The following is a 9,317-nucleotide window of genomic DNA, read 5'->3' as shown; positions in this document are numbered from 1 at the left end:
AGAATTGCTGGTGTGTAGGAAGCCTCGGAATGTTCAGACCAATGTGTACGCTGTAAATGACTGCCAATGTTTGAAAGCACGAGCTACTTTGATAGCCACGGACTGTGCTTGAATGCATAGTGCTATCTTGTAGAAATCAAAAATCCACTTCTCAGGGGTCTCACTAATACAAAGAAGTTGACACAGAAGCTGGAATATAAAATAAAATCTTTATTAAACTCAAATGAGTGAGACTACGTCACACAGAAGCCTTCGCAACTGAATGAGGCAGTCTGCTAGAATGGTCTTACTTCAAGTCTTATATACTCTTTATCCTGCCCCAGGCATGTAAGGGAGTTGTACCAATTACATTACTAAACAAATGGAAAATCTGGAGGGTCAGCAGGTGAGTAGCCTTTGGGGTTTTAGCAGGATATCGGCAAAACATTATAATTACATAGTTCACAAAGGTTAATCTGATTTAGATGGCACTGCAGGGCATGGCATGATTACATGTACAGTATCCCAACCCAAAAGCTAATCATTAAGAATGTCCCAAATTCAACCTCCAAAAGCCGGACAAACCTATAATTGAAATCATAACCCACTTAATGAAGAAACATAAAAAGAAACAGTAGCAGATGATGAACAAGATAAGGCATGTGCAAGGAAACTAAAAGTTAACGACGTCCTGAACATTGATTGGCAATTCCAGACAAAGATCGATAAGGGAAATTGGCAATGCGAGGTCAGTTTCTTACAGTTCATTTCAGAGTCAAAAAGAAACCTTAGTTAATGTATACATGAACTAAGAATGCCAGGCCACTTTATTCACTAGGCTACCTTCACAGGCCTATGTGAGGGCAACACGAAATGGTGGCACAGAACAAAATGGAGTCAGACTCGAGAATTACAGAACCTCAGACCCTCCTTTTGCCATTACGTAGGCAATAACCTAAGACTCATGTTAATCTGAATCTAGGTCTATATCGATATTCATTAGATCTTCAAGGTGTTGCTGTAACATCATCTTATTTTTCTCTACTTCTCTCGGGACAGGTCTCCAAACACACATAGTAGCACAAAGACTCACTTCTGCTGGACCATTTTTGGATGCTAGAGGCGGAACCACTTCCTCTTCCATGGCAGTTCAGTCAAATGAGAACTTAATTAACATTTACTTTATACAATTGCACTGGAATCGCTTGTGCAACTGTGCCCAAAGTCCATTCAAAGCCTCTCTGGCAGGCTTCTTTCGTCCATCAAATCTGCTTCCATTGTCTTCTTCCGCATTGGGCCTCTCGATTCAGGCCTCTTCATGAAAATAGTACGCTTAGTTGGAGTGCCCTCCTGGTAAACACTCACAGCTCACTAGAAAGTCTCAATGTCTCAAGGCAGTGCACCAGTGTCTCTCCTCTGCGGCAGACACTACAAATAATGTGCTCTTTATTGGTCATGGGCACAGATCATCTCATGCAGACCCGGGTCTACATTCTCAGGCTCCAACACTCATTATTCAGTATCGGAGGACGCTCAGGCTGCTCTTTCATGGATACCATAATGTAGTGCCTTTTTTCAATCTTGGATCCTCCGGTGCACTGCCCTTCCATTGGAGCAAAGAAAAGGGGGGGGGGTGTTTGGCCAAAACTCAGGCCAAGGGGTTCAAGAGACTGCACACTGTCAGAGGTTACCAGCACATGACAGGTAGGAAACTCAAGGCTCAAATCAACCCTGCCATCAACAGCTCCTCCTTCTTTTCTGATGTTCAACGCCTTCTGATGAAGCAAGCACGATGCTTTGGAGATACCATTGATGGCGCGCTGGCAATCACTGTCCAGCCTTGCTACTTTTCTGGGTGCTGGGACTGTAGGGCCAAGACCTCCGGCCCTCATCTGTAGCTGTCACTGATGGGAATTAGGCTTAAATCAGCGTTCTGCAGGTTATTATGACTTGATACCGCAGAACCTAGTGATGTAGGACATGTGACACAGTTGTTAGTTTCCTTCAAATTCAGTATAAAAACAGTTCATTGTATTTAACAAGGGGATTGCAAGCAGGTGGCCTGCAATCTTCAAAGGAGTGGCCATACCCCATGGGACTTCTATCTAAATGGATGTCCTCATACATGGTGACATTGTCTAATGGGGTAAACATTTTTCCTCAATGATTAAGTCTAAGTGTTCCTAAATTCCTTATCTAGAACACCTCAAAATAGAAATCACATAATACAGATTATCAGGGACATATAGATACCTCCCTTTTAATAATTGTGCATCAGGCGCACTATGCAATACAAAGGCTAATGATCAAAATGTGGAAACAAAAAGACAAGAACTAGAGAGTCCTGGTATTTACATTATTAAAACACATCTGGTCCATCAAAAATTAAAGCAACAGAAAAAAGGAACTGAAAACCAAATTAGAATAGGCAATGAATTTGTTATATTCAAAAAATAAACGTAAGGTATCTCCTATTGAGGTGGAAAACTTGTCTTACAATAATATTAAGTCAGTTAACCAGTCTATCACTACCCTGACAGTCAGACTGGAAAACATCGAAGTAGGCCTAAAGAAAATTCTTGAAAACCAGTCTGGTCATACCAAAGGGAATTATACATAATATGGGGGTCCCTGGTACATCACTGCAGTCTGGAAGTGTGAACCTGAACAATACACCAATTATAATAAATGGGCTGACTGGTGAAAGGAATACGGAAAAGGGAAATGGGAGTAGGACACAGCTAAAATCCCCAATGACTAGGCACAATGCAACATCAGTCAAGGGGAGAAGCGACAAACGAAAAATCTATAGGAAGAACAAGAAATTACTTGGATGATAGTCAGGCATGTGACACAAGACCAAGAGTACGGGTGATACACAAAAATCAAAATAGTTCACAAATGGTAGCTCTACCGCTGGCCGCTACACCATATACGGTAATCTCAGCTAATGTTCCAGTTCCTTCTTCAGGGAAAAATGAAACCTGATTTCCTTTAAGAAACAAAGCCATACACTACTTAGGAAGCAGAACAAAACTGACTAATGTAATATAGAAATTAGGTCACCTTGTACAAGAGTCACAGATCTATAATTTATCCTTACGTCCAATCAGGATACATAAATCTAGGGCTGCCTGTTCCTTGAGGGAAGGGGCAGTAACGTGACTAACTGCAGGTGACACACTTTGATTCTGTGTAACTCTTTTCATTTTCCTTCAATACCATTATAGTCAAATAGACATGCACTGCTGAAGTGCTGTCTGTCTTGTTCACAGCATGAAAATATCATATCTGTGAAATTTAGTATCAGAACAAGTTCAACCAACTGTTGCTCAAAGATGTACATCGTCATGACATCCCCTCACAACACAGGAAAACTTTTAATAGTATCAGAAGCAACAACATAAAACAAAAACATACATAAAATAAAAAAACACACTTGTCAAGCCATCAAATATACGTGCTGTATGCCAAGCACAAAAAGCATAGACAAATTACAATAGCACATGTAAATGAGCGGTGACGCGCGCACTTCATGCAGCCCAAAACCCAATATTCGGGCGTGCTTAATTTGTCAGGCTTAAAATTAAAAGTACACTTTCTTTTACTTTCCTCACCCTCCTCTTGACAACTGGTCACCAGTTAGTGGTGATCAGCTGTCAAATACAACTTACTGTGTCGCTTCTGACACACAGGACCAGCAGGAACAATTCATAGAAGGAAAAAATGCAAAAACGGGAAAACACACAAACATTTTTTCTTCAAAGGAGTCATACAAAAACTCATCTTGTTTCAACATACTGCTAACCCCCACCTTACTGACCTCAAGGTCAAAATCTGCCTCTCTTCAGCCCTCTCTCTCTTCACCCTGAAACTGTCAAAGACAAAAAGCCTTCCTAACTCTTTCTAACTTACAATAACCAACCCTATCCAAAACCACATACCATATATATTATTCCCTTTAGGGGCCACAATCCATTCCTATTCCCAGACTCAAAAACATCTACTGTGAATAATTCACAGAACACAACAACACAACATACCAGCTTTAGAACAAATGCTTGTTACCACCCTATGCAATGGTACTCATTTCATCAACCTTAAATTGATGGATGTCTCAGTAGATCCAGCTAGAGTTAAAACCTTCAACCCTGATATTAAACTCAAACCTCTGCACAGGCACATTGGCTCACTGAGCCACTAAAAGCAAACCCAAATGAGAACAACCTGCAAATTTGTATTATACCAAAATGTATGCATTTACTGAAGCCTAAGGCACTTTAAAAGCTACTCTAAATTAACAAAAATGCTGCCTAAATAATGCCCTCACCAAATTTCGACTTTGCCACCTGGGGCACTTAAAAATAAATATCCTATAATTGTGCTACATATTAATCATCCTCAGAATGTTCTTTACAGATTGCAGAGATTGGACATTAGACATATCTCATGTAATTCCTAAGAAAAATGAGTTTTTACCTCTGCGCCAAGTGAAATTCCACATACAAATGTCCTCATTATGCAGTAAAACACAACTTAAATTACATTTTAATGCTAGGAGGTCATAGTATGAGTATTAAGCTTTATAAATATTAAAAGACGAATTTAGAAGCACTTATTTTTCATAATTATTTTTCATAATTAATAATTATTTTTAATAAACTCAATCATTTTTGATAATTCCACATATAAAAGCAAGCTGCATCTCTTGCCTATCATATTTAGATGTATCCATTCATAAGCCTAAGCACAGAAGCCTAACTTGAAACATGACAAATGTTTGTGCCACTTCTTTTTTTTTTTAAAGAATAATTAGTATTTAGCAACAGAACCAAGAATATGCTTATAAAAAAATGCTTAAAGAGAGGAAAACCACAATTGAAATGTCTTCCTGTGATACAAAATAATGAACCTTACTTGTAACCTTTTAAAACACTATTCTGAAATGCAAAGTTCCAACCGTGATTAACTAACGGCAAAGTCCCAGCTAAATAAACATTCCTATGTTATTCGTGGCCTTCAAAAAGCAACATCTGCTTCCTTAACGGCAGTAAGAGCCTTCACAGTGTTGAAACCTGAGCACGGTGGCAGTCTTACTCAAAACAGACATTTCAAGTTTTCAAATACGTGTGCAATAATATGCATTTGAATTTAGCAAAAATTCACTTTAGCTGAAGTATTTGCCTGTTTACATGTAATACAATGTATGTAAGTAAAAAAATGCTATAAGTTTGTTTTTCTACAAAACACACCATTTCTTTTTGAGGCCTTTTATATTTCTAGTGAATGTGAATTTTAATTTTATCTTTTTTAAGCATTTAGCAGTTTGTACATATGCGTTTTTACTTAGTCAATAAATTAAAAAGCAACATATAGCTATTTTAGCATATCACATGGTAAATTGCTGGATTTTTATTTAATTTCTACTTAATATTAATTAATCTGACATTTTACTTAACAGACTGAAAACATAAAAAAACACAAACACACATTGAGCTCATTTCAGACATAAACAGAAAGGGTTCAAACACTCAGGACACACAATACAGCGCTTTAGCCATTTGTTTAATAAATAGCGTCATCGCTATTTACTTACAGAAGTTACACTAATGGGAAAAACCACATAGACATTTAAACACACATTTAACCCACAGATCAACACATAGGACTGAAACAAAGGACAGCCCACAGACTGTACTTAAACCAAACCTTTTGTAAATACTAGTTGAAAGTCATATTTACAAGAAGCGCTTCTCAATAGTATTCCAAAAGACTGCAAAAACAGCCCATCAGACTGTTTTATTTCCAAGAAGCGAAAATACACTCAATTCACTAGCTTTGTCTGGCAGAACACCAAAAGAAAAATCGCTCTGCATATCTCCATTCATAAAATTGCGCAGAAAAAGGATCCTTGTATGGTTGCTTTGTCATATTTTAATTCCCTGGGGATACAGAATCACCAAGGAAGAAATATGTTTTTATACCTAAACCTATTTAGATATTCCCTCAAGGGAGCCGGCTTATTTAATTCACATCTCACTAAGGTACCTCCAAAAAAAACAACACATTCTTCGATGTGTGCTTGCAACAGGCATGCCAAAAATATTGCAGAATATGCAATATTATACCCAAAGTAGTGCTTAAAGTACTCTTCGTACGTGCACCGTTCAACAAAATCAGATAGAGAAAAATCTCCTCATTACCTGCCTACACAAATTGCAATTCGCATATACAAACCTATACAAATCCAAAAGTTGGCCAACACAAATTCCAAAATTCCAACGCTATACCAAACAAATGGTTGTCCAAATTCTAACTGCCAAGTTCTAAATGACCTAACAGTCTTTTTTTTAAATATTCACGCCAAAAAGGTTCTCAGTCATGAGTGACATCATGTGGAGGATCAAAATCAGGAAGATCAGAAATATACTTGGCTGCAGAGACAAAGAATCCCCAGAACCTCCGTGCACAGAGTACCTCCTTAGTAGAGTCCTGTCCTGTCCTCCTCAGTAGATTTCTGTCTTCTAACAAGATCACTCCCTCAGATAGCCACTTCTCTGATGAGGCCCGCGTTGGCCGCACCATTTGTAGAAATCAAAATTCCACTTCCAGGGGTCTCACTAATACAAAGAAGTTGACATAGAAGCTGGAATATGAAATAACATCTTTATTAAACTCAAATGAGTGAGACTACGTCACACAGAAGCCTTAGCAACTGAATGAGGCAGTCTGCTAGAATGGTCTTACTTCAAGTCTTATATACTCTTTATCCTGCCCCAGGCATGTAAGGGAGGTGTACCAATTGCATTCCTAAACAAATGGAAAATCTGGAGGGTCAGCAGGTGAGTAGCCTTTGGGGTTTTAGCAGAATATCGGCAAAACATTATAATTACATAGTTCACAAAGGTTAATCTGATTTAGATGGCACTGCAGGCCATTGCATGATTACATGTACAGTATCCCAACCCAAAAGTTAAACATTAGGAATGTCCCAAATTCAACCTCCAAAAGCCGGACAAACCTATAATTGAAAGCATAACCCATGTAATGAAGAAACATAAAAAGAAACAGTAGCAGATGATGAACAAGATATGGCATGTGCAAGGAAACTAAAAGTTAACGATGTCTTTGAAAAAACGTCAAAACAAACTAGGCAGCAAAAACGCTCCCTGGTTCAACGATGATCTTAAGAAATCCAAGAAACTCTGTCGCTCCCTCGAGAAGGACAGGAAAAAAGACCCTAACACCAGCACCAAGGACGCCTTCAAAAACGCCACCCGCATACACCACCAACTGATCCGGACTGCCAAGAAAGCTGCACTTAAAGACCGACTAGACAGCAACGCCCACAACAGCAAGGAACTATTCAACATCGTCAAAGAATTTACCAACCCCTCAGCCAACTCCAACAACATCACTCCCTCTCAAACCCTCTGCGACTCCCTAGCCTCGTTCTTCCACAACAAAATCGCAGACATCCACAACAGCTTCGACAGCCAACACGGGGACCAACCCTCCCAACCTTCTGCCGTACCCTCACCCCCCTTGAACATCCTTAACAACTGGAACCCTATCTCCACTGAGGACACCATCCGCCTGATGAACTACATTCACTCAGGATCCCCCACAGATCCATGCCCTCACCGTATCTTCAACAAAGCTGACTCCATCATAGCACCACACCTCCGAGACGTCATCAACTGCTCCCTCAACTCCGCCACCTTCCTGGAAAGCTGGAAACACACCGAACTCAGCGCCCTTCTGAAAAAACCCACAGCTGACCCCACCGAACTCAAAAACTACTGCCCCATCTCGCTCCTTCCATTCCCGGCAAAAGTCATCGAGAAAGCTGTCAACAACCAGCTCGCCGCCTTCCTCGAAACCAACAAATCCCTCGACTCCTCACAGTCCGGCTTCCGAGCCAAACACAGCACTCATCGCAGCAACAGACGACATCCGAACCCTACTGGACAATGGAGACACAGTCGCCCTCATCCTCCTTGACCTCTCCGCAGCCTTCAACACAGTTTGTCATAGCACCCTCCTACAACGACTCAGAAACATCGGAATCCAAGGAAAAGCACTGGAATGGATCACCTCGTTCCTTACCGGAAGAACTCAGAGAGTCCGCCTTCCACCATTCAAGTCAGAGGCCACTGAAGTCATTTGCGGCGTGCCACAAGGATCCTCACTCAGCCCCACCCTCTTCAACGTATACATGAGCCCCCTCGCAACCATCGCACACCAACACAACCTCAACATCATCTCCTACGCTGATGACACTCAACTGATCCTCTCACTCACCAAAGACCCTAACACCGCCAAAACGAACCTACATGAAGGAATGAAAGAAGTAGCCGAGTGGATGAAGCTAACTTCCGCCCAATATCCTTGCTGCCCACCTTTGCAAAAATATTGGAGAAACATGTACATCGTTGCCTCACTGATTTCATTACCACTCATGATCTATTACCATCCCACCAGTCGGGATTTCGTGCAGGCTTTTCCACAGAAACTACCTTGCTGGGGGTAACCGAAAATATCCGCCGCATGGTGGACAAGGGCGAAACAGTGGCACTTGTGCTGCTCGACCTCAGCGCGGCATTCGACACCGTGTCGCATGCGGTCCTCGCCCAAACACTCCACTCCCTGGGCATCCGTGGGGCAGCTCTCAACTGGATTAGATCATTATTGGAAAACCGCACGTTCCAGGTCTTCTCGCAAACTGCCTGCTCCGATACCATGACATTCAAACACGGAGTTCCACAGGGCTCTATTCTTAGCCCGTTGCTTTTCAACGTGTATATGAGCCCCCTGGCCAAAATAGTGGAGGAAACAGGGCTTTTAATGTTTTCCTACGCTGATGATTCCCAGCTGCTTTTTTCTTTATCAGCTGCAGATTCTGATAATTCCTCCACCCTACAACTCAGACTCTGGAAAATCGCCGACTGGATGCAAAAAAACTTCCTAAAACTTAACGGCGAAAAAACCGAGTTAATCGTGTTGGGCAAAAATAAAGAACTTTGGGGACCCCAACATTGGCCAACTGAAATGGGCACCCCCCCCTACCCCGGTTACTCATGCTCGCAACCTGGGCGTCATTATTGACGACTCACTCAGTTTACATCAGCAAGCGGTAAAGACTTCAGCCACCTGCTTTGCCATATTAAAATGGCTAAAAAAGATCTGTTGGATGCTGCCTGAAAACACCAAGAAAACAGTTGTCAATGCCCTAATAACATCTAGGCTAGATTATGGCAACGTTTTGTACCTGGGGGCGAACAAAGCTACTGTCCGCAGGTTGCAATCAGGGCAAAATGCAGCAGCCAGACTACTCT

This window comes from Lissotriton vulgaris, chromosome 12, assembly GCF_964263255.1.
Source record: "Lissotriton vulgaris chromosome 12, aLisVul1.2, whole genome shotgun sequence".
Lineage (NCBI taxonomy): Eukaryota > Metazoa > Chordata > Amphibia > Caudata > Salamandridae > Lissotriton > Lissotriton vulgaris.
The sequence above is the reverse complement of the archived record's forward strand: the minus strand, read 5'-3'. Positions refer to the sequence as shown.